Source organism: Osmia bicornis, chromosome 13, assembly GCF_907164935.1.
Source record: "Osmia bicornis bicornis chromosome 13, iOsmBic2.1, whole genome shotgun sequence".
In the NCBI taxonomy this organism is placed as follows: domain Eukaryota; kingdom Metazoa; phylum Arthropoda; class Insecta; order Hymenoptera; family Megachilidae; genus Osmia; species Osmia bicornis.
The window spans coordinates 5,539,969-5,567,207 of record NC_060228.1 but is presented as its reverse complement, the minus strand read 5'-3'; the positions used below and the strand labels follow the sequence as shown (position 1 = coordinate 5,567,207).

Genomic DNA, 27,239 nt, shown 5'->3' with positions numbered 1-27,239 from the left:
GGGTTCGGCTTTATTTTTATTCATCCCGCACCTACTCCGTGTAAAAAGTTAAAATATTTTCGCAAGTCCGAGGGTATTGATTATTTTTTACAAAATTATGGAAAGGGAGATGAAGAGGCTCGAAATGGTTTGCGAAATTCTTCTCCACCCCCGCTCTGTTTAATCCGCGATACCCCTGATTTACCGTTTAACTATCGTAAAATTGTTATTAGGGAAAACGCGAGAGGGAGCTGAAATAAAGAATGCCAGAAACCATTGGAGATAAAACCAAATTTGCATTTATCCGACATCGCGCCGTTTTATTTAACGTCGTTATCTAATCATTTCTACGCACGCTCGGAATACCCAGATTTAATGCATTGAGACGCGTACTCGAGTCTCGCGATTGCATAAAAATTAGATCATCCAGTTAATTATTCAGAATTATTCACTTCTGTTTAAAGTAAAGAACTCTGGGACCATTATTGGCGAATTAAGATTATTGGCTGGCTTCCAAATTAACGTCTTAAAATCTCCACAAATTCTAGTTGCACCAATACATATAAATGTCCAAGAATAAAAAAAATGATAGTTTTATAGAAAATTTGAAAAATGAACATTTTTCTATTCTTGGAAGTGAACGAGTAATTTCCTCGTAGATTGGTATCGAACCAATCAGAAAAATCTTAAAATTGTTGTTAAATGGGAGCAACAATTGACAATCTGTTCATCAACTTTACAAATCTGGTTTATTGTTAGATTTATTGAACGACACATGTTCAAAATATTTATAGGTACCGTGTTTGTTAGAGCATCAATTTCAATTAAGTGGTTTGTAAATAAAATTAGCCGGACGATTCAATGTTTCAGTTTAATATACTTGATTGTTGTAACATATTACATAATTATATACTGAACATTTTGAAATACTCTAAAATGTAAACATCGATTTCCAAGTGAAGTAACAATATTACTATTCCAATAAACACTTATTGTTAGATCAAATATTGGCTGTTGTTGTGAACATAACATTAGTGAACGGGTTGTCGGTTGTTGTTTCTGCAGAGTAATAATTTTGTGGTTTCGCGTATGCGTTCGACATCAATCTATCGCCGATTTACTATCGGTTTCCTGAGTGATTATTTCACCAGTGAATGACGATACCAAGAAAATAACCAGCAAGTAGATTAATCAGATAAAAATAAACGAGAGTTCAATTTTGAAATTTTTCACTTCAGATTAATTTCTAATTATTCGTATTAAATTTTAAACATTAAATTTCCATCTAGATAGAAACTAGTTCGACTGTACAAGCACGGTAAAATTGTATTTGATAAAAACCACTGAATCACTTTTTACTTTTTATTTTTTTTTTTTCACAAAAAAGAAAAAGGTAAGAAGAAATCACGATTCACAGCGAGAAAGTAGCAATTTACGTAGATTGGTGGAATCGTGGTACACGGCTTCCTTATCGTACCAATTTTCCCAGTAAATTTTCCTAGGGCGGTGCATAAACTCGTTCCTCTACTCGTTCGCAGCCTTTCACCCGGTTACTAATGCATCACGATGCGCCTGGTAGCCGGTGGTCGTATCTATCTTCAAAAACGTTACGGGATACTAGGTAAGATTCTCTGTTGCCAATCGTTATCCGAGATTTATTGTTTCCCGCCGGGTGGCTGGGTCACGGAATCGGGTTCATTCTCCGTTACCGCCCTCGCGAAAGGGCTTCCACCCCCGTTCGGTCTTTCTGCTTTGCATAAATTTCCGTGCTGATACGGACCCGATATATATCCAGATCGTCGTACCGATAGAAATAGAATACACGCGGATGGTAGGTGTAACGCGTATGCGTAGGTATTATTGATTCGTTGCCGATATAATGCGCGATGATGCAGCCCGCTGAGCGAGAGAGAGAGAATATACATCGTCGTAGATAAGTAGCCAGTCTAACCTTTACTGAGATCGTTCTAGATGGCAATTGGTTAGTTAGAATATGTAGAACCACTGGTACGGGACGATGTACATGGTAAATGCACGCTGATGAAACTGTTGTACCGAGAACGTACGTACAGTCAGTTTCAAATAAACGTGGACATCGAACAGGTATCGATAAGTGATCGTATGAAATTTTTCGGAAAGAAAGGGGAACCCTTCATCCCTTTTGCTAAAGTCATCTCTGAGGGAAATTGTAGTGTATATAATTTTTATATTAATATTTGAATTTCAAGGATTAATTGTGTATTCCTGTTACTTAAACTTTAATTTAAGAATACCCCTTTTTCCCTTAATTAACGTTCCTCTAGTGATACCTGAGACTAATTATTTATGAATTTTTTTTCATTTGATGTAATAATATTTTTGAATACCTAAAATCTTTTGAAGTTCCTATGTAAGTCATGTGACAAAATTAGCTAGAGTGCAAAGGGTTGAAGCTTACTCGTTACTCAACGCGTTAAATAGCGTCTGGATTTATTTTAAACAGACTGTACGTACACAGACACACGCAGCGGTGCGCGTGGTTAATGGAAACCTTTCCTTTGGCACGAGGATCGATAAATGGGTCTGCAGGGAGTAGTTGTAAAGAGTTAGAATGCTGCTTGCATGTGGCGTCTGCCAATGCTTCTTACGTATGCATGGAATCGGCTAAGATTAGGGGGTCGAAGGCAACGAAGGCCTTGCAGAATTAAAGTGCGACCTATGTTTATTGCGAAAGACCTCGCTGCCGGGCTGATATGCAAGATGAATACGGAACTGGGCCCGGAATTAGGCATCGTTCCGATTCTTCCTGCCCGGAAGTGTTGCATTAGCCTCTGCACGAGAAACGATCGTGTTAGAGAACGAGCGGTGTGAAAACTTGGCTGGAATCGTTAATGCGAAAAGTTTGCTGTGTAACACGTGGTAGTCGTCTGTCGAGATACCTTTTTGGATATTGAAAGCATATGTCAGATTTATGGGATGAGGAAGGTTATCGATATTCTTGATTTTCTCTATATATTCATGTCCAGCTCCCGAGGAAAGCAACATATTTTATTTCGATTAATTTCGATCAAAGGACCATTTTGGTCGCAGTTTAATTTGAGGTATTTGAATTTTCCAGCCAGTTGACACGGTTTTCTGAAAATTATTATTTTTCAACCGAGAGAAGGAAAATAAAAAGCTAACCAACCGATCGGTCTGGAATTTTAACGCGTTATTCTGCATACCATTGACTCTCGCAGGTGTCACATTTACATTTCCATGCTGAAAATTTCATGCTTTTTTCCTCATAAAACTTTCAAAAAAGGGGCGGAAAATTTCGATAATTAAACTTTGAGTGCGAGTTAATTTTGTTAAATCCTGACGCGCATCGCTAATTCTTGTACATACAGCAACGGTATTTACACTGATTAAAATTCTTTTCGATTTTTCATCAAACGGCCCTCTAAGCTTCGTTTCTCTTTAATCCGCTATTTTTAGAAAAAACTTGCGCTAGAAACAACGTACAGTAAACTCAACGGCACACGAGTACACACTGTTGATACAGCTAATCGATACACGTTAATTCAATTTTCTGAGTTATGAAGCCTCCCTGTTATGACTCTGCTATTTTCCGTAAGCCATTCCACCCGAATATGTCCTGAAACGCGCAACGTAACAAGATTTATCTAATTGTACAGCGGCTTAAACGACCACTCTCGGTTCAACGGGTTCACGACCTTTTTAACCAGCTTTTCTTTCCCGTCATGGTTCAGGCCCTTTACTTCAGGGGTGCTTTCTTCCTTACCCCGACCCTTAGAACTCTTAATCCGTTCCCGCTCGAACATCCCTTGTAAATGTTTCTGGGTGCAAATGTCTCCATCTAAAATCTCTGTGTCTTAAACGATCCATCGGTTGGCGGAAAAGGGTTGGTAAGGGGGCCGAGTAAAGGTGTAGTCGCGATATCAGTGAAACAGCGGGTGTATCGCTCGTGACTTCGCATGTTAAGTGGCATTACCGATGTATACGTACGTACACTTGTTCCGTGTACGTCGTTTGTGCCGTTGGTGCGTGCGTACGAAATGGAAACAGGTCGTGAATAGCCTGTTCAAAAGCTGAGATCAAAAACATGTTGTCGGTCTGTCGTTGAAAAGCGAGTGTTTAACAAATCGGCATGTTTCGTTCTCTTTTTTCCTTTCTTTCTTCATTTTTTTCTTTCTTTTTGGGAGGGTGTTTCTATGCTTTTCATGCGAATAACACGTATGTTCACCCAAGGGCAATTGTCCACTTTGTTCGTCGGGTGGCCGAGTAGAGTTGCGCAAACTTATACAACAATTTCGTTCTTAGTGGGCTCAATTAACTTAAGAGCAATTAGCATTCGCTTCAACTCGAAGCACGTGCTTTCCCCCTCGAAACGCTTCATCGTTGGGACACGGTTGACGCGAGCTTTCAACTCGTTTCCACGGTGCAGTTGCAACGGACAGCTGGTCGTGTAAGAATTTTCGCAAGTTTACCAGGTAGACGGAGAAACTTGCGGATCGTGCGCTTCGTGTCTCGCGATACATTTTGTTCCAACTTGCGCGAGAAGCACGATTTGCCAAACTTCGACGGACTTTGCGTCGATAACATCGGAGGACTGTAATTGTCACTGTGGTTGGATCTAGGATTAGTAGATTCTACGATTGTATCGCGAGCAATTAGATGAGTGACGAGTGTTATTAATTTTAAAATAAAAAATGAATGAGTACGTTAGAATCTTTTTTAACTCGTCATAACTAGAAGCAAAGATCTCTTGGTCATGTGATCGTTATAGCAGGTTTCTCTTAAAAAACCAGTAAATTAACGTTACGTGCTGGATATCGTGTTCATCTGTTGTAACTTTAGCTCTTTCCTAGATAAACCTGATGAGAACGAGCGGGCTTTCATCTGATAGAAACACATTGCAGGTGAAGGGTTGCTTTATCACATAGATACAGCAATAATTTTTATCTCCATTAAGTACAAACAAAGAGAAGAATCTATTAATGTTACGATTAAACCAACAGTATTATCTCTATTCTTTCTTACGTTACGATTCAATGATAGTGATAATAATGGTGTTACTGATAAACCTTATTAGAACACGTTGCACACGTTTCCAGCTATAAACCCTGAAGAGGTCTTGGGAACGGTGCTATCGGGTTGGTCGAATGTTTCACTGTGGGTACACATAATGTTTTGCATGACAGGGCCGTTGTTAAACGTTCCATACGCAAACCAAGATCGAAATAATCAGGCTTGGTGGATGGTGGTCATTAACGGGGGCTGGTGCAACGACGTCCGGTTCGCATCACGATTATCCGGCCGATGATAACATCTCCATGATAACAATGACAACATCGGGGATGTTGTGGATCACTGGTGATCGTATCAAAATCACTTCGGTATCAATCGTCAAAGTTTGGTTTTCCACGATTTGCCAGAGTAAATTCTGAGCTTTCAAAATAGGCTTCTCCCTTTATTCCTTCATTTCTAATATATTTTTAATTTTTGATTGAAAACTTGAGTCTTGGTTAAATTAATTTCGAAATTTTAATGATTCCATGTTAATTTTAGAGATAATTATATTCTGCTATTTTAGAAGATTATTTTGTGCCTGATAATAATTATCAATTAATTAATTGCAATTAATTTCTAAAATAATTTTGCTAATCACCTTTAGCTGACGAAAGGGTTAACATCAAGGCAATTGTCTCAGCTGCTATAAAAGAAAAAAATGTACATTTCTTTGCTGTAAACAATGGCTGAAACAAATGAGAAGCCTTTAGCCAAACAGTTGTAGCTCGCAACTAGCCGCGACTCTCATTATTTTTAATTGAGGCGAAACTAACAGTTTCGCTGGCGAATACGTGCGAACCACTTTATTCCGAGACAATGAATCGCCGTGAAATGTCGTCGGTAGCGTTAATTATCAGCTTCGACGCCAGACGAAGCATTTTGCGGTCGCGGGCGTAGAAAGGAGCGGTCGGCGCTGATAATTTCGAGCCGGTATAGTTATCGAGCGACTGGTTGAGAGAATGGAGGTAGCTGTTGGAAATAGAGAGTAAAAATTTCTTTTGAACCTTTCTGTTTTATAAAAGATCGATCCTGAATATTGATCCTTGGTTGAAAAATTCATATTTTGAAAAATCACAGATTCCATTATCAGAGAGTTAATTAACAGTTACGGTATTTTTGTTACGATTTTTTTCGGCTTTCTATGTTCATCATGATTATCTGGATCTGTAGCATCCGGAATGCGCTGTATTCAGTTACAGTTAGCTTTACTGTTTGAATTATATGTCCATCAGGATGGTGGCCAGTGGGATATTGTTCAGTGTACAAACGAGCTGCGCCGAGCGTGTTGTCACCATATGTTTCCAGAGCAAGGAACACATTCGTGTATTCTCAGTTGACAGTGTGCTCAAAATAATTGGGAGAATTATGCATCTGAATGATTTAACAGGAACGTACCGAACGTCATTGAAACTATGCTGTTATCAAACATCTACCCTCTATCATTTCGTTTTAAGATATTAAATGACATTGAATGACAATGTTAATCGAGTATCTCATCTTCTATTTTCAATATTCTATATTCAAGTATGATAAATTAATACGGCGAATATGTCTACCATCAAGGATATTGTAGGATTTATATTATTGCGGAGAAAGTAGGTCGGTGATATTCAATACAGGATGATTGATTGGTGAAACCTTTATTCTTGCTTCTATATTTATGCTAATGTTTAATTTGAATTATTATAACGATTGCAATCCATAATTATGATACTTGAATTTGCATATTGAAATCTTAGGACTTCTATTCTAATTATTTATCAGTCGATGCTTTATTATATTTCGTTCTTCTCATTCCAAACTTTGCTCACGTTAACCCTTCTATCACGATTACTCTTCATTCACGCTTCAATGTCTTCCACTCTGTCGCATTCCAATTAAAACACTCGCAATATCCTTTAATATTTATTTATAACCTTGTCAATTATGTATCCGAGCAGTATCATATTAGCATATTAACGAAAAGCTTGCTCGTTTGTTGTATAACAAACACTTGAAACCGCGAAAGCTTCCATATTCAACGATACGATTATTCATAACGACATTAATTAGAACAACACTTAAGTGTATTACTTGCACAATTTCATTTCTCCTCGTAAACGAAACTCTCTTTCGTTCTGTCAATAAAATTCCATCTTTAGAAGAAACAAATTATTCCCTTTGTGATAAATGAATAGATTATCCTGCACGTTCGAGTGAATACTCGATGTATCGGAAACGTTTGCTGTCTTGCCAACCGGAAGATAATTATTAACGAATACACGGCTAGTAACAGGATAATTTGTTGCTTTCACCGAAAGCCCGACGGATTCGAGCAGATGATTGAGCGAGCTTCGCACGAACCTTCCTATCGTGTAATCTTGCGCGATACTTCCGGTTCCGAAGGGGGTCGTTACGCGAGCCCTGGTTACACGATACGTCGAACAATATCTCCTGTCATTAGAATAAAGCAATCCACGTCATCCCATTTTATATCCATAATTTCACGAACAGTTAATTACACATGATCGAAGGTGTCCCGGTGACCCTAGCCGCGATCAACGTGTTAAAATTATTAACAGAGAAACGAGAAAATGTCGACCTGTCGGTTGGATGACGAGAATCGACGAAACGATCAATAAAAACGATACAGCCACCGCGATGCTTTGGGAGAGACACGATGGTTCAATTTTTAATTCACCAGTCGAACGGGATCCTGTTACCAGACAACTTCGATTTTATCGGTCGATAAAAAAAAAAAACGATTTACTAAAAACAGCGGTTATATCAGCCGGGGTATCTATCTTCCGTCTATTTCTCTCGTTTCTAAAATAAATGCACTAAATTCGTATCCAACTATATTCGTCGATTTTTGATAGGTTATCGGTAGCCAACTTCCGGGATCCTAATTGTAAAAAGTGATTTCGCCGATCGAAATATAATCTTCTTTTTTTTATAACCTGTCCTCATCGAAACGCGAACCCCGAAGAAACTAGAGAGATCAGTCGAACTTTAACAGTCCCTAAGGAACTCGTAAAAATAAAAATGATTTTATCGCCACTTTGCCTCCCGGTATTTTACGATCGATCGGACATCCGACCACGTAAGCAAACGATGCACCGCCATCGAAACTGATCACCAAAAAAATAAAAAAAAATAAAAACGACACCTGCGTCACTGATTTTCCGATTTGCATCGAAATCTGCACGCCACGTGCTGCGATTCGTACAGGATCTATCGCGAAATTGAGATTCAAGCATCGCGGGATGATTTTTTAACAATTCAGGGTAGGATATAGCGGGTTCCCCGGTGCGAGGGGGTCATCGGTGTCGGGGATTTAATAACTGAAAGAAAAGTAATTAAAAGGCAACTTGAAAGCGAATTAATATTATATTAATTAAGCGAGCTGCAACTGGGAAGTTTAAATTAAAGAACGGAACGATAATGTTCCGAATAATTAAAAATAATACCAGCTATTGTGTTTCGAGGAGGAAACAATTATAAAATAAAACATTTGATACAATGTAATTTCAGAAGTGTTTACAGTCATCGATTCGTCAGGAGTACTCCTTTTCTCCTCGGAGTTTTCGCATAAATTTGAACTCTCGCGTATCGACAGGAGGTCGAAAGATTGAACGACTCGATGGTATCGATCCCTTAGCATTGCCTCTGAAAGCCGTGCACACAGTTCGTCAAATGTGCATGCGAAAGTTGGCACGGGTAAAGGACCGTGTGCACGGTTAGCCTATTTCCTAAATATCGTGATAGGAGAAAATTGAAATTTTACGGCATACCTACGAACGATTGTACGTGCCTCGCACTTTTTCAAGCGACACCGTTGAAATAAACGGTGCTGATCGATTTCTCGGTTAATGCCTTTTGGAATTTCACCCCGTCAACTTTCTTTTCGCTATTTCCTCGAAAGTTAGTTCGATATTTTCAACGCTCGACAGGAACTGAGATAACGAAAGAGTTGGTCCGACGGTAATAGGCCGAGTGGCGAAGTGTTGGGAACTGTTGAAGACGGTTAAGCTGGATCTTTGGTAAAGTGATAGCAGAAGTGGCTTTCGTTTCTCATTTCTCGGCCTCGAGTATATCTCTATAGTTGAAGTCTCGTGGCGAACGACTCGTTCAAGAACGATCTCGAGGCCGAAACGTTGAGCAAAGGTTTGTCTCCCGTTTAATGAGCAAACCGTACGGGGAAGAAGAACGATTTCTTTTTTCTTCTCCCCTCGTCCACGGAATCCCCGCTCGATTCCTCCCGGATTCCGCTCGAACAACTAACGAGACCACTTCGCACGATTAATGTACGAATGCAATTATCGAAGCGGTCGCGAGGGCGCATAATTGGGATCGAGCGTAAAGTTGGAGAGGTAGAAAGGTTCGTTCCTGGATGTAGGTTAAATTTTGTTCTCCAGTTTGAAAATAGTCGACGATCAACTCTCGGACGATCGGCTGACCAACAATAACTAGAAAATATATTAGCGGAGCGACGGTGTCGGAAGTGTTTCAATTTTCGTCGCGACAATTCGAGCGGAAACGGTTCGCAAACCCCGTCGAACATCGACTCAGCTTTGGAAAATAAGGTCACCCACCGGCGACCGTTTGTCCCAGCTGGAAAACTGATTAACAGAAACCATCGCGAAGCCCGTGTCGTGCTTTGTAGTATTTAGTTTATTGCCAGCCCGTTCCCTCGTTCGTCTAAATAAATAATTTCCGCGAGGTTCGCAACCGTGGATGTTTCCTGAATTGCGGCTAAATGTAAATATGCATTATGAAGGTAAAACGGCAGCCGAGCCTACCGGTTTTTGTCCGCAGAAACGGGATTAAACCGTTCGTACATAAGGCATGCGGCTTTTTTTTCTTCGGTGCGGGAGGGAAATATCCTGGCTCATTGTCGCTACACGGTATCCGGTCAAGGTAGGTCGAGTAGAATAGCACGGGAAGTGGAATAGGGATTACGAGCAGGTGAATACTTCATTACGATGGCTGCACGGAAAGTTGCGGAACGATAATACTTTAACAGGGCAGGCGTGCCTCTCTACCTCCCAACGGACTATCACCATGCTTCTTCTCTTTGACGAGACAGGATTATTCTTAACTAGAAAAGGGAATATTTTTCCCGTCCTCCGTTCTCGTTGCTTTCTTTCACCCGCTTCATGATAATTGTAGCCTCGTTAGACAAAGTGGGTCTCATTGTTTCAACATTTTTATCTGCCGACGAAACGAAACATGTTTCTACTTTTGCGCTAATTACACTGGTTAACCCTTGGTCCAGCTCTCAATTATTTCTCACGCATATTACAGGTAACCAGGTAAAAGTCTAGATGAAAGATCTTTATTAAAGTAGAAGAAAGGTAGAAGATTAGGTCGGTTGTAATTAACCTGTTTCTTGTACGGCTGGTATCACGAAAAAACGAACGTCGGATTAGTCTGAACGGAGTTCCGAAAGGACGATACATCCGGTGCTGTAGGTCCTCTCGTTTCGCTTTCTCCGGATACAAGGTAAAAAAGGAAAAGGAGTAGAGGAGACATCGAGCTAGGTGGATTGCTCCTCGGGATGGAATTGCTCGATAGAGATCCTTCGCAATAACTGTTTCCATCCTTCGTTTTTTCCTACTTTCCAGCCTCCTTGTTCCATCGGTTGTCCCCAACCAACGACTCGTTGCTTTTGATAACTTGGTCCGACAGTCGAGTGACCGTGCGATCTTGTATCGGAGGCACGTATCGTTCTGTCACGATTTATCATTGAGATAGCTGTAGGGCCAATGTTGTTGCCGGTGCTACCATCGATAAAGATCACGTTCCTCCGTGATCTACGAGAAAGTCCCCGTTGAGAATTGTCGTTCTAAGCGAACATCCGAACGATCGGCTTTCGATACTTTTCCTCTCGAAACGATCCGCGACAACGACCCCCAGCGATCCTTAAAAATGCCTCGTCCTACATGTTTGTTGACGCACGCCGGGCCTCCGAGAATGTGAAACACGGCCGCGTGGGTGGAATCGGGATTTTATTAAAGTCATCTTCGCGACACGCGTGCCTCGAACCGGAGTTATGGAATCTCTGACATCACCGTTCTCCAGTCTGGTGCAAATTATGAAGAGTCTGAAGCTATTTCTGCATGCTCTGGTAAAAATACATCTATCGTATAAAGGGGTTATTTTTTATCTAAAATAATCTATAATTATCCAAGTAAAATTATATCTACTAGAATAGATAACATATTTCGATGAGAATTCATAGGATATATTCAGAGATTGAGTGACACGCCACTTAAAGTGGCTGGTTTTTCGACAAAAGTAATTTGGTTTTTTAAAATTTTTTAAAGTCTGGAAATGATAGATCGCAGGGTAATCGAGGTTAATTGACTCGTCCCCGCGTTTCGGTCGAATGTTGACTTATTCAATTATGAAATATTCCGGTCCGCTTCGTCGAGCGGGATTCTCTTTGAGAAATTATCATTTGCGCCGGTAAAATTGTCAGGCTCGAGCGAAGGGGCTGCTTGGTTGCCGTTTGCTTAAGATAAACATAGTATCAGTTTGCCGGGAAGAAATTTCTTTCTGTCAGCGAGGAATTACTCTTCTTGCTGGAGGATGTCACGAGGGCAGCGTGTAACCGGGCAAGTTGCGACTCTAAAACCGTCCTCCCCGTTGAATATGCATCGTCCGGAAGTAAACGAATACTTTCAATAAATTTACAGTTTCTTGCTCAAAGGAATACGTAATAGGAAAGTTTTTAGAGGGCTACTTGACGGAACGAAGGTAACCTTCAGCCTCGTATCTCGTCCTGTCGCGATCAAACGAAAAGGGGGGATATTACGCTTTGGTATCTGCATAAACAGCCGTCTAGGCGGTGGAGGAGAAGGGAAAACCGTGGTGTAAGTTTGCTCATCGTAGATACACTTTCCCGGGCCTACACTTTCCATTTCACTTCTTTACACGGCTGTTGATTACTTCCGACGGGGTTAAGCAAAGCTTCGAGCAGAACTTCTTTCACCGGGGACAAGTGAGAAAGAGGAGAAACGGAGGCCGGCTGTAACGCCTCTGGCATTCTATTGTATCAACTTTCAAGTTCAGACCATAGAAACGTCATCCTCGGTTTTTCCCTCGGATTCTATCATTTCTCTCAGCGATATGAAACTGTCCCGTCTAATTTTCACCTTTTCTCTCTCTCTTCCCTTTTCTTTTCTCCCATGGCTAAAAGTGATCCTTGAATACCGAATTAGGTAACATGGCTGAAGCTGGGTAAAGACGACACGAATGTTGCATTTCGGTACGTGTGCAGTTAAATAAACGCTTTAGCGTAATTGTAGCTTACGATGCTACGTTTAATTAAAGGGACTTTGTAATTGAGAATAAGCTAGTTTTGTCGTCGACGCCTCCTTGGTGGAAATAATGAATATTTTGGTAGCCTAGATTATTAGCACTTTGTTAATTATTCATTCATCGGATATCAGAATTTGTTTCTTTATTCTAAAATTGCAAGAATGAAAGTTAAACGTAGGTTGTAAAAAAAAATTCCAAAATAAGGAGTTAATTAGATCTTTATTTTTCTGAAAATTTTTATCGCGAGAACATTATTCCTCGAAACTTTCTTTATTCCCTGTTATGATAACAGGGCTATCACGTCACTCTTTATTAAGAAAAGTATGAAAAGTTTTGGTGGACGCCAGTTGGCTCGGAAATATGACGTTTTTCAATGTAACGTCCTATCATTTTCGCAGCCTGACCGAATCCTTTCTGTTGGCCGATGGCTCGTTTCTTACGATGACGAACGGCTCGGCCCATAAGAAACCAATTTTAGGATCAGCTGCGCCCGGAACGAATGATTACCGGATCCGTTCTACGATCCGCTAAGAAAGATTGCGGAAAAAGTGAATAGGGGGTGGCCGTGTGCCGTCGCGATCTATCGGTGTTCCATTATTCTCAAGGGTGTTTCAACCACGTAGACATCTGTCTCTTCCTTTCTTTCTTTCTGCCGGATCGTTGCATTTCTTCCGGAAATACGTGACCAGGATGCAGCAACCGTCTCGGTGCATCCCTTGGATTAGTAAAACATGGAGTAATTTCGTTGAAAACCCACGACCTGACGCGTTGCGATATTCCTTTCGACTTTGTCAGCTTGTCGTGCGGCATCAGTGTTACTTCTTCAACTATTTATCTCGGCAGAAGTATGCTTTCGAAAGGGGGTCGATGTTTGGAAGATGGTTTACTATTATCACTGGGGATACTAGACATTGAGGGTGGCGTGTGATTCAATTTTTCGGGGGATAAATTCTGGATAAGTTGATTATGGTGTTTGTTGGAAAATTTAACAAGGTTAAATTTTCTCTGCAGTAGTACGAGTCAATATTTATGTCTACTTAAGAATGTATGTATAAATATTGACTCGTACTACTGCAGAGAATAGCAAGATGATCAGCCTTGTTAAATTTTCCAAATTACATATAATTTTACATTTTCACAGTGTAATATAAAGTTACCCCATAAGTCATTAAATAATATTTTCAATCCAAATTTATACAACACGTATGAATGATATAATTTCGAATAACATATTGTAATTCCCTCACGGCGCACAATAAGGTTTTCATCCCCCGGAATAACAATAATAGTATAATATTACTTCCATCTCCAATCGTCATCGACACACGATCTCTGATACCTAAAATCGACGTTGGTTAAAAGTAATTTCAGTTTGTACGTACTAGAGAATGTACACATTCGCAGCTCTTTTCGTTCAAATATATGTACCATACATACATTCTGTTAATTGAATGTACATCCATCAAGTGAGTTTCGAACACTTCTCTTCCCCACCGTACGGTGGCTGACTAAAATCATTTTATAATAATGCCAGCCGAATTGATTGGCATGATTAAATCAATATTATTTCAATATTAATATCAATTCTAATTTACGATCAATTTAACAAACACGTGTCGGGCACACGATATTTGGAAATGGCAATTCATTCGGCAAATACGTTCTATCCGTTGTTCCAGCAGATATTAACGAAAATTTTCGTGATTTTATGGAAACCAGTGAAACTACTGGTGTACGATAAACGTTGTCATCTGTGATAGAGAAAACGAAGCTGGGAATCGAAGGAACGTTTATCAGAACGTTCTCGCTGCTTTCGTTTGTGTTCGCCTCTATTGATTCGCGTGTAACGCAAGTCGAGCGTTTGCATTTCACATGGCTGTCGACACATCGAGGGTTGTTAGCAGATAAGTGTCTCATTCTGTCTATATCGATTAAACGATGATGTATGGTTTGTACGATGAAAACTAGTACATAACCGTAGGGAGAAACGTGCCGTGTTCTCGATTGTAATTATCAAAGATGTCTGGTTTATTTCAATGATTTTTTTCTCTAATATTTTTTTGACAATCAATCGATATTACACCTTTAACTTGCAACAGTTGTTTTTACAAAATTGCAAATTATAAAAATGAAAATGATTAGAAGGGCTGGCAGAAGGTGTACAGCCTTGAGCATGTTAAAGTTCGTGTCAAACTTTTCGATACACCTTATTTCCTTGCGTAATAGTTGGAAACAGTAGTTGGGGAAGTTGTATGATAAGCCAGACGTGTAGCAATCGCGCTGTCTAAACGACTTAACGTTGTCGTCTAGGGTTTCACGCGTTCGCATATATCTTCTGCTCATCGGTCTCACAAGATTAAGTCGACGCGTGAAGAGTAGATTATTGTACCGCCGATGAAACATGCTTCAACGGGGAAACCATGATACGCGAAACTGTTGAAACGTATTAACATGCAAATATTATTACATGTATAAATACTGCAATATTTTTCAAGATGAACACGTTGCCATTTCAATCAAAGTATAATATTTGTTTTTCAAAGCTGGCAATTTTCGTGGAAACTTTTGTTATTTTTTATTGTTGAAAAAACACAATGTTTCATTACATTAATATTGTACCATTTAGGTAAATGAAAAGTTTAATTTGAAAAAATGGAAGCAATGGTATGTGATTTTTTATTTATAAAATCGTTAACCATCCGATGATTTGTTATCTCGAAGGTTATTTTCGAAAAAGAAAATGAAAAAGAAATGAAAGAGGTTGGGTGGTTGTCAGAAAACGGATGTTCACCAACTTTCTACTTAAAGCAATATCCCAAGGAGCTGCAAAATCTCGGCCATTAGAGAGTTCCGTGACGAGTTCCTCTTTCTACAATGTCAACTTCTGCGGAGAAAATTCTTTTGTTCGAACGAGGCCGTATGTATGGACTCGCTGTCGTTTAAAGGGGATATTTTCAGGCTTGCCAAGGAGAAAAGCAGCTTGCCCATTGAAGGACGTATTATAGCGGCCAGAAAATAGTCCGTTATAGACCCCGAGTGTTTCCTCCTTAATTTGAAACGTCTCCGCACTCTCTTCCGACGTTACCGCGTTTACTTTTTCAATTCAACCTTAATTTGCGGCCGCCGTTTCTCTGCTTCGTTTTGTTCATTCTTCACCCCGACGTACCGATAATTAGGTTTTAGATCCTGATAAAAGATTCCTTCTGAGAAACCAGTATTTCTCTTGGAATATTATTTGATACCTGGAAAATAAATGGTGGATTTCAACGTGTCTCGGGTTATTGCGTTACCGTGATACACCTTGTTTATTGCACTTCGCGTAGATATCGTCGAAAGTTAAGTAAAAATATTAGAAACATAAGGAGAAATTATATAAACTTGATTAATGAAATGAAACGTGTTTCTGAAATGAATGTATGGAAATTGAATTCGTGTTAAGCAACTCTTAAGCTGTCTTAAAGATTAAGAATTTTTCATTATTAAATAATCTTCGTTTTGAACCATCAGCTTGTAATTATGAAAATTTTAAGTGTCGATCAGAAGTTAGAATGTGCTGGGAGTTTGGGCTTTGAATTATTTGAACTTCAGCAGTTGACTTGCTTAACTATTCGAACCTTAGAATTACCTGAGTACTTTTCAATATAAAATGATTAAGAAGCAATCTGAGAAGATTCGATTTTAGATGAAATTATGTACTATCTCTGTTATTTTATTTTTCTGGGGGAATTCCAATAAGGAATTCGTTGCCATTTCTTCCACGTTGATTTCATGGATGATATTTCACTTTTGGTGAGTGGAAAATATATTTTCAAATAATTTCAAGCATTTGCTTCTCAATACTTGAAATTATAAACTTCTTAGATTTAATGCACAAGTCTGACAGGATTTGATGACATAAAAGTATTACAAAACAGCATTTATACTATACCAGTTTAAAGCTCAAAGCTTGCAGAAAGTGACTACAAAAGCCTTTTATAATTGATTTCAGTAGAACCTGGTTGCTCGTCGGAGAACCATTTTACTGTGAATTAAACAGTGATCGATAAGACAATTCTGACAACCAGCCAGTTTGTATTTAGAATATTGATGAAAGGTTTATACGGTCATTTTTAGCAGAATTTAATTTTCCCAATTTTTTCGGGGTAGCTAAATTAATTTGCGAAAAATTCAGTACTTTTCGAATTAACCTGAAGAAAATTGACCAACGTTTACAGAGTAAAGACTACGCACTAACCAGACAAGCGACAAACGAACAATTATAATTAAATATCCGTGTCGCTTTCGCATTAATTAGAATGTTAAAAAGTCTCTTTGTAACAACGGCTCCGCAAAGTTTCAAGTCAATTAGAGAACGTTGGAGCTCAAAGCGTCGGTTCTTGCCAGGCAAAATGTAAATCTATTAAAAAAGTTATTTCCCACGAATAAACGTTTATCAGCTGGGAGGAACGGTACGAAGGAAGGAACGGTTGACCGTCGTCTGAGAACGTCTTATTGAGATTCAAAGTCCACCCCTTTTGATCGAAATAATGATGTAGTTAAGACAGCTTTCGTTCGGGGAACTCTTTCGGTCTGCGGTACCTTTTGCCACGTTGTCGGAATTAATCAGTCCCATGGTAAGCGAATTCATCGGGCGAAAATAATCGAGGGTCGCTTCGTTCGCATCGGCGAACGTTCGACAACGCTTTTAAAAATATCGCTTTTTCATTCGACTCAACGATTCGAGCGAATGCCACGATGTTTAAACTGCGACGATAGTAAGTGCTGGTCGAAGACACTTAAATGGTTCTCAAGCATTTCCTTCTTTTCTCCAGGTTTTTATCGATTATTGTGGTTTAGAAAGTAGTCACCTTTCGAGATGGTTTGTAGACGATGATCTCTCGTGAAATTAAAAGGCACATTTTTAATTAAGCGGAAGAAAGATATCTTTTTGTTAACAGATTTCCTGGAAGCATGGTTATTATTCCACTGTTTAATTTTTAAAGGAACAGTGTGAAATTTAAAAAATGAAAATTCAATTAAAATTGTGCCTCTCTCCATGGTCCGTCAAAATATTATACATATGGCAAGGATCGATCATCCTGTTGTTGAAACTCAACACCCGCGCTGTTATTCAAACGATTTACCGTTTCCGTCCTGGTAATAATCCGAGGAAAAATTAATCATGCAGTTGTAAAGTTTCACGCTTAATTAAATTCTGTCGTCGATGGCGTTGTGCGCGCCGAGAGAAGGAACACAGGGGTGGAGAGCGAGAGTTGGGAAGGGATTTTGCTGGTGCACGGGCAGGTAGTTTCCTATGCAGTCGTATTCCACAAAAACGTGTTTGAATTATGCGAAGGTTATTTCCCAGTGGTAATGCGTCAAGGGTTTTTCATTCGGATCGGATACCTAGGCCAGCCTAGGACTCCGATTGCATCTCGAAACGTTTTTCTCCGCCACGCCGGGTAAATACGACGTCTTCGTGAATATGCGCGTTCACGTGTATCACGTGTGCGAAACATTTATGCGAACAGGGAACGTCGTGGAAGGGTCCTCCAGTTATTGGCAGCCGTTTAAAAGTTCCTCGCTTCTCTTCATGCGAGTTCGAGAAATTCTTCGGATCTAGGTCGATTTCCGATCAATTCTTGATGAATTTCCGAACCGGCGGATACCGCGTTCCTCTTTATTGGTTTCGTATTAACTATTGCTAATGCTTTGCTTGTTCGATACCGATGCTTCAAGTATCCTGTTTCCCTGCCAATCCTGCGCTATTTTTGTACGATTGATCGACGATGAAAGGTTCATTAAGACGATGGAGGAATCAGGATAGATTTCAAAAGGATTTCATATTTAGTTAGTGAACAAAAATAGCCTTCTAACTAGGCATATCGATTAATTGATACACATTGATTTTGGTATGATACAAAAATAGAAAAATATATCCGACACGTATTTGTTTTATTTTTATCGGGAATATCTCTCCCGGGAGTCAAATTGAAAATTCTGATTGATGTTCTTGGTCAAAGTTCATAGTTTAAATACACAAAAGTTCATGAAAATTGATGACCATTTTACTAGAAAAATTTGAAAAAACATATTGTTTTTTTATGTATTTTTTTAACGAATTATTTCTATGGAAAATTGATTATAGGATTGAAAAGTAGGTAAAGCGTACACTTGAACTTTTTCCTAGGATTACTGGTTTTTGAAATATACCCTGGAATATGTTTTTCGAACTCCACTGAAAGGGTAGTTTTTATCTCTCCACTGTGGACGATTGTAGATAAAAAAAGAATAAATGTCGAATATTTTTCGAGTGTTGTATCATATCAAAATTGCACTAAAATCAAGACATATCGGTAGAACAATTACCATAAATAAATATCACGATCTAGATAACAAAAATAACATCATTTAGAGTTTTAGCTTGTTTTGAATGATTTTCTACGAGGCCATTACCCCGAACAAATAATAGAATTGAAATTGAAAAAAAACTAGCTTTATTCCGAGCTTGAAATTATTTCCAGTGTATCCTCCTGATGTAATTACTGTGAACGAGTAATACGAGTCAGATAACACAAAAAGTAGCTTTATATCGAGTTTCAGTTCATTTTTAGCACATTTCGGTACACGGCTGGATTTTTTGGTGGTGTGCATTTAAATAGAACAAAATTGTTTACCGCGCTGAGGATTAATGATGCAGCAACGTAATCCAGTCGTTTTTCCGTACACATTTCGTTTACAATGAACTAGGGGAGAGAGAGAGAAAAAAAAGAATTAAAAGGATTTACGTATATAACTTGGTAGCAACATCTCGACGGATAAAATTTCACGGAAGCTTGTTTTACTGTTTCAATGCTTTGCTCGACATTATTTACCGTTCGATATAGCTTTTGAAATATCACGAACCTGGATCATGTTCGTTCGTTAGCATGTATATATTTCAATCTCATTCCCTCCTGTGTTACAAGGTTTCATGCGTAAAAAATTTCAAATATTACTGGTGTATTCATTACATGCACCTCGGTGTCAGAAAGGAAGAATCTTGTACAGCGGCGTGTCAAAAAAAGAAATATGAAAAATGAAAAAAAAATAGACGAACTGGTTGGTCGAGGTGGGTATTTTATTATGCAAAGAACGAGGAACGACGAAGGAAGGAATACACGTGTATTTACATAGATATAACGGGATACGTGGACGTTAGCCGTGGTAATGAGCGTTCGCGTTATGCTAGAGAAACTGAATTACAAACGGCGGCAAAGTTAGAATTAAAGTTTTTTCCCGGGGTGTCCCTTCTCAAACTTCACCGTCGCGAGAAGCGTTTGATGCGACGGCACGGAAAAAACTTGCCCCCTTCCTATTTACATCTAAAAAACTTCCAGTTACCCGAGCCAGGCGACAATATAAATATTTATGTTATCCAACAAGTGGTAAGATCAAACGAGAAAATTTCATCGTTTCACTGGTCATTTGCAAACTGTTATCCGGATTAGGGTTGTCAATTTGTGAGATATTCATGTAAAAAAAAAAAAATTGGATATCGCGAAAGAGCGTCGAACATTTATATTTTTCTTATTCGTACTCCCTTTTGGGGTAAATCTATCGAATCGTATCGATACAGAAGATCCGTTACACGTTCATTTAAATGAGACTCGTCAGGGTAAAAAACAGGGCTACGTTTTGCCGAATCGATCTGATTTGCTATCGAAGATTCGCTAACTTTCATCCTGTCGAGCGTGTTTGCCAATTAAGACGGGAACTGTTAATTGGCTGGTCATCGATTGATTACAGACCGACGAAATTTAACAAAGGACCGGTATTCCTTTACCTCTCTATACGTGTTCGTATTGCACAAAACGTTTTACAAAGTACGAGCGGAAAGTTGCCGGTTCTACAGTTAAAAATGCGCTAGCGTGGAAAAAAAGTTTCGAGTAATTCGAGAACGAATGAAATTCACGGTAATGGAAGAATAAAATGTCGGTAAATTGAACCGAGGAAATACGTGTTCATTCTTACGCGGTTAAGTGTATTACTTTTGAAACGAGTCCTTGAATAGGAGGCTTTGAAAAATGAAAAATTAAACAGTCGGAAAATTTAGTTCCATGTTTCTTTTAAACGTTCGTTTTTCCGAATGCACGGAAACTCATATCGGATGGAATGCAGGGTAATTAACAGGATTAATCGAAAGGGTAATCACAATTTTCATCCGGTTAATGAAGATAGAGAGAAAAACACGTATTTGGATGAAATGATTGACGCGAATACAACGGTAAATGATGCGGATAAGAAAGAATGGAACAACGATTTCCACGAAATATGGCGTTTACCGGGCTCGATTAATCTTCATAAGAGGAACAGAATTATGGGGCATTTTTTCTTCTGTTCTCGATTCGTGATAGAGCATTCATTTTTGTTTCCATTTTCGCAGCATGTCGCGCACGTTGTCGGTTCATTTGATAACGCAGCATTCTCTATACTCTGTACAGACTGGGTCATCTGATACCATCTTGATTTACGTCAGTATTATTACGTGTAGAGAAAAAAGAATGAAAATAAAGTTGGATGGTTATAAGAAGAACAGAAGATGGATTAAACGAAATTTATTTACTTGGAGCCATATCAAATATTTCTGGCTGATGGATGCATCTCAAACTAGTCAAAATGACTGGTTTCAAGTTTATTTTAATTTATAAATTCATAAAGATATATTTAATTATATTTAATTATGTTTCATTCTTTATCTCTTTAATTTTCTACATTATTTTCAATTGAAAAATAAGTGTGCATCAAACGTCGGTAGTTTTAGTGTTAAACGTATTTAGATCAAGACTGTGGCTCTCTCCATGGTCCGCCATTCGAGGGATAAGTAAAACACGTTTTTGGTATTATTGTCACGTTAATAAAACGGATGTCCATTATGGTGGATAATCAGTGGGTTAAGCAGAAACATGGACATAGGATAGTGCATTACATGAAGGCTCATCTATTGACCTGTACTACTAGAATCTACTGGGTTTCAATTGTACTTCAGGCAAGAGTATGTTTGCGAAGTGGAGCTTTAGAGAAACGCATTAACCCGATGACGCACGACAGGTCTTTCTCTATCGAATTACGAATTGCAAATTTTATTCTTCGTTAAATATTTCAATCTGTTCACCAGACATCGATTTCAATGAACTTGTAAATTATTCCTGAGAGTTTGAATATTTTTAGCTCAATTTGCTTCTTAGGTCAGGTCGTGTAGGTTTTTTAATGCGACGAGGGTTGACGCTCGAGATTAAATAAATAAAAAGATTTCATTAACGTCATTTTATTCCCTGATAATCAACTTAATATTACAAATGGTGAATTAAGTGAAAAGGAAATTTTGCATTCTTAATGATTTTTGTTACTTAATCTCCAGCTACCTTCGTCTCAAGTTGGATTAATTTCAAAGTTTCATTATTAATCAGATATTCCTCGCAATATGCTTTCTTCTCTGTAAAATAATTTAGTATTACAAGTTTAAAATTATTTAAAGTGAAATTCTTCATCGTTAACAGGTCCTCAGTAATAGTTAATTTAGTTTGAAAATTCTTCGCCTTTGATACAAAGAGATATCATACTCTTGATAATCCAACGAGGATTTACGTTTAGTATTCCCAAATCTTCATCCATCTTCCTTGAAGACTGAATAAATTTCAAAGTTTCATTATTAATCACATATCCTTTACCGCTTCTTTCTTTAGAAAGTAACTTAATATTACAAGTGACTACTTCGAAATTTTCCAAAATGAAAAAGTTCCTCTTTGTCTTTGATCCGATGAAAAGAAGGTCATCATGCTCTTGATAATCCCCGAAGGATTTACGTTTGGTATTTTCAAAACTTCATCCATCCTTTTCGCAAACTGAATAAATTTCGAAGTTCGATTATTAACTATGGTTTTCAACTTCTTCGAGAAGTTACGATTTCGAAATTTTCACAAAAGATAAAAACGTTTATCTTCGTTGTCGCAGAAAAAGGCCATAGAATACCTAAAAGCTTTTCCAATCGTATGAAAAGATTATCTCCAAGCTAATCCATCGAAGGTGACAATACTATCAGCTTCTGGTCATTACGAGATCGAAGCCGGATCGAATACCTGCGGAAAAGTCGCGACAAAAACAACGTCCCTTTTATCCGTCAATCCGGGACGCAGCCTTTGTGCGTCCCGACGTAGGGCGTCGGGACACGGTCGAGTCAGGACAAATTGTAGCAGGGTGTCCAACGGGAAGTGATAAAACGCATCGAATCGAAAACCACGGCTTGACCGGCCATAACGCAATTTCATTCTTATCTCTATCCCGTATCGCGTTTCATTGTTCCCCGTCCCCGTTCCTCGCGTGTACACGCTCCGGAGGACTTATTGCGGTTCGTGCTACCTTTATCTGTTTAATCCAATATTTCGCTGGTACCTACCAGGCCGCTTCCTGCACGATTTCGTTTCTGCACGAAACAAATAAAAAAAAATACAAGATGTGGGATAAAAGTCGGATAAAACGAGAGGGGACGCTTTTGTCCGTCAGGACGAAAGGGAGATCGAAACCGATCGTACTTGTGCATCGCGACGCCAATGAAACGAATCGCGGTTCACTTGGCACCGCGAGAGCTGATTGGATTTAACAAATGCGTACTGCAAACTAGTTACACACCCCGGGGGTGCTCTCGACCGTAGCGATCCCCGATTTTCCCTTTAGATTAAAATGCGATCGACGTTTCGTTGGTCGCTAGGACCCACCCTGATGATGGATGAAACCTCTCCGCGCGACGATGAACGCTCGGTGAGAGATCGTAACAAGGAACGTTTGTTCAGAAATTACTGTAGGGACTGGTGAAAAATTGTGATTGTCTGCAAGTTGGATCGAAGTTTCGCCTTCTGGGTTAAGGACAGGGATTCTGAAGGGATTTTTAAAGGGATTCTAAATGAAATGAAACTACACACAGATCTTCTATTCTCTGACGAGTTCTTCATATTATTGTTGGATTCGTATCGTACATTAATCGATGATCGTATTAATTTCCTCGATGAAGCTGCAACCACCTCATCATCGCGCAGAGCGTCATCGTCGAATACGTTTGATAGAGCTCTAAATATGGTCGATTATGGTTCATCTCGTCGGGTTAATGGGTTCGTAAAACACGTTTCCATCGGTAGTTGTATCTTCTATTGGACGTCACTCGATCACTGTAATTAACCGTTCTGTAATTATTGCCATTCATCGGACGCATAAAAAATGCAACAGTTGAACCGTTGGCTGGTAATATATCGGGAAACTCGGGGGGGTTGATGTTCACTCGTCTCTTAAATACTTAACGAATTAAACGATCCGGCTTCCGACCGATCGATCATTTGCGGCCTCTGTAAATTGTATTACCATTGATGTTTCTCTCTCTAATACGGTTCGCCAAACACGTACCTGTACGTGGACTATACTTTTGATAAACGATTGAACCATCATCGGCGAGACGGTGCATCCGATGCATTCATAGAACGATGCACCTTCACAAAACTCATTCCAACCAATTCATTTCAAATAAATCACGACGAAGGTCATAAATTTCCTCGAATTTACATATTATGTAGATATTTTGTATTTCCATCACTCTACTTATGTAACTATGCGATAATCCCGTCGATTAGTATCATCTAGATAAAACTAAAGCTGTTTCGTTCCAATATCAATTCATAAAGCCATCCACTTTGCTGTGTTTGCCTTTCAGATTGAATATTGTTATAGATCTTTTTGACCCCTGTGGCTCGGGGGGATTAGAATACGGCCACGGTATCCTCTGCCTGTCGTAAGAGGCGACTAAAAGGGGACACACACAGACCCAAGCAAAAAGTATGGCGAAAAAACAGAAACAAAAGTATGGCAAATGTATGAAATAATGTAAAATGCAAAAAAATGCGCGAGGTTTGGGGCTGGCAGGGCTGTCAATCCCCAGAGGGATGCTAAAGCATCCCAAAATCAGAATTTTGGGCGAAATTCGTGGTATGGTATGGTTCTGAATATTGTTATTCAGGATAATCTATGCATGTAAGGAAACGATGCATTATCAATAATAACAGTGTTACACGCCGAAGGTTGATGTAATGGAGAAACAGAGAAATCAGAGGATAATGTTATCAGGACGTTAATGTTATCTGGTGGGTCGATGGTTGCACGGTTCACAATTTGCATCGTCCAGTGGCGCACAAAAGGCATCCGTTCTCGAATCGCATTCCAAACGATCCGACGTGATTAAAAAGACGGCGGTTGCTGGCACTTGCTTTCCACCAGGATTCCAGGCGTCGACGTAGCCTAATGAATAATTCAATGAACGTGCGTTAATCCCTATATAACACCGTGAACCGCCCACGACACGCGAACGTTCCGAAACTTTGAATTGTTAATCGGTTCGGGTTGTCCAGTTTTGAATCACCCACGGCCTCTCGAGATGCTCGGCACACTTGCCATTAATTCTCTACATCGTTGTCGCATCCCGGAACCAATTAAAAATAAATACGTCAGCAGCAAGCTGTGCCTTCCTCTTGCTTGTTTATCGATTTAAACGGTCGTCTCGTCGACGATGAAATCGCTCTGCGTGGTTGCTCGTCGTTTAGATACGCGTTTGCTGCTTTCGCGATAGGAACTTCGTTATTTCAATCAACATGTTCGAAAGAGTTATTAAAAAATTTTTTTTTAAGAAAATATTTTTTGAATATCATTAAGATATCGAATCTTCCAGTAAAAATAGTCAAAATTCTCAAGCTTTTCGAATCACGGTTCACATTAGTTTCCTCGATCTCGTTATCATTCCTCCTGTTCCCGGAGTAGTCCGGTTCAGTGACCTATTTCGGAAAAGCGGTCCGTACGCGCAAGAAATTTAATATCTTCGTCGCGAAACGATTATCTTGCTTGATACGGAAGCACGGAGTCTGGCTGGCGGAGTATAAATTCGGCCGTTAAGTTGACAAAAGTAGGAGCGTAGTCGCGTCGCAAATAATAGGGATCCTCGCGAGCGGATTCGCTAAGATGCAACAAACGGCCGGCAAAACAAACAACTTTCGTCCCCGAGGGACTGGGACAGAGCCAGCCAAAATTGCATTGGCTCACGGAAATGACGACCCGGAACGGTGAGAATCGTGGAAAGAACGGAAGCAAAACCAGGGCCTCTGTCTTTCTTCTCGTCTTCTGCGTTTCGATGTAATTTCCGGCTGGTTTCGATAGCTATGCAAAATCCTCTTTTCGACATAATCATTGACTTTCGCGAATATTTCAATTAATTCCAATGTTTAATTCATTGGGGACGGAGCATGATTAATTTAAAACAAAATATGCGACGATCGTACGCAAAGGGTTAATTTAAGGGGTGATTTCCAAAAGTCCCGTTTTAGTATTTATCGATCTCTCGATTATTATTATCTATGCAACGATACGTTCTCCATCGAGCTTTCCATATGGACGCGAGCAATGATCCGCTCTACCGAAAAGGTAAAACATGGTTCGCTAGCGATTGGTCGGGATCGGTCCGGGATAACGAAACGTACGGGTGATTGGTTATAACAAGTGATTGATGTCATTACCGATTCCCGGCGTGTCGTCATTCTCACGCGTGTCTCGTGGCACGAATTATCTCTGCGCATTGTACACATTGTTCGGACATTAGTGGATTGCTATTTGCTCCGCGACATATCGATAGCTGATAGAAGGGACGCTTGGTTACAGCTACGATTCCGTACTTCGAGGATATCGTCTCATTAGCATATCGAGCATTCGCGTAATCTCGTCGCGATTACGCGGAAAAGATAGAGTATCCGGCTGCGAGCAATTACAGGTGACGCGAATTAACCCTTGCACCCCGAATGCTAGCTCATTCTGCATTCTCCATCTAATAACTACTATTTATTTGTTATATAAATTTATCCGTAAGTTTGGATTCTTCAATTTCTTTTTTTTCTCTGTATCAGAAATACGGTTTAAGTTAGTTGCTTTTTTCGGCTCTGTTTGAGCGAAAATGATTTTCATTCATTCATTATTATTCATGCGGAAGCGTTGAATATTCAGATGAAGCTTTTTCGAGTGAACAGGAAGATCCAATAATGGCTGGACGGTTATAAAAAGCGAGAAAAATTTTGTAATAAATGTTATATAGGATATAAGCAGGGGGAATGATTTTTAAGTGAAAAAAGGTAAGAGGTGATAAACTTTAAATGGATGGAAAAATATAGGAGCATCACGATGATGAAAAATCTTCTGCATTCGGTTTTGTAGCTTTTTGAAGATACTTAGAGGTGATGTACGAGCAGTGCCGGAACTAATTAGAAAATAGCCTGTTGCTACACAGAACGTATCTGGTTAAATAAACCAGAAACCGTTTGCAAATTTCTAACGCTTCTATTTCTATTTTATTACTTGCTAGCTTGGAAAACTGCTATGCAAGAATGTATTAATGAAAACCATGCATCATAAACTATCTCAATATCTTAACCACTATCATGTGTGTACTGCCAGAAAGAACATTCACAATATTTTACAAGCTATTAAAAGAACATAAAACATTTTATTTCCGAGAAATACTGTTGAGAGTTATATCGGTTAAATGTTCTTAAGTTATAATAACATCCAACACCGTTGATTACTGAGAAAGTTAGTAATTAATTCTTTCTTATCGTCGTGGCTTACAAAGTAGAGGAAAAATTTAATATTCGAGCATTTTTAATTGGAGAGTATTAGTTATTCTGCAGATAGAATTAATTGCTAAGTATCTCTGCTGTAATTGCTCCTCCAGCGAATAAAATATCGCTTCGATGACAATGATAGATTATTTAAATTCCAAATCTGCAATACGTTTATATTCAATTTATTGGAATGCATAATAGCACGTATTTAAAAAAAAATCCATTCGAAGTAGAACTATTATTCGA

General features: G+C 39.2%; 1 protein-coding gene and 1 long non-coding RNA gene across 2 annotated transcripts in view; one reads left to right on the top strand and one right to left on the bottom strand.

Moving 5' to 3' along the window:
* The window catches only part of LOC114878109, a 64,122-nt gene that overhangs the window by 8,590 nt on the left and 28,293 nt on the right, over positions 1-27,239 (top strand). The gene's annotated exons all lie outside the window — the stretch shown is intronic.
* LOC114878107 (zwei Ig domain protein zig-8-like) overlaps positions 1-27,239 on the bottom strand; it is a 67,494-nt gene that overhangs the window by 13,179 nt on the left and 27,076 nt on the right. The window lies entirely within an intron of this gene.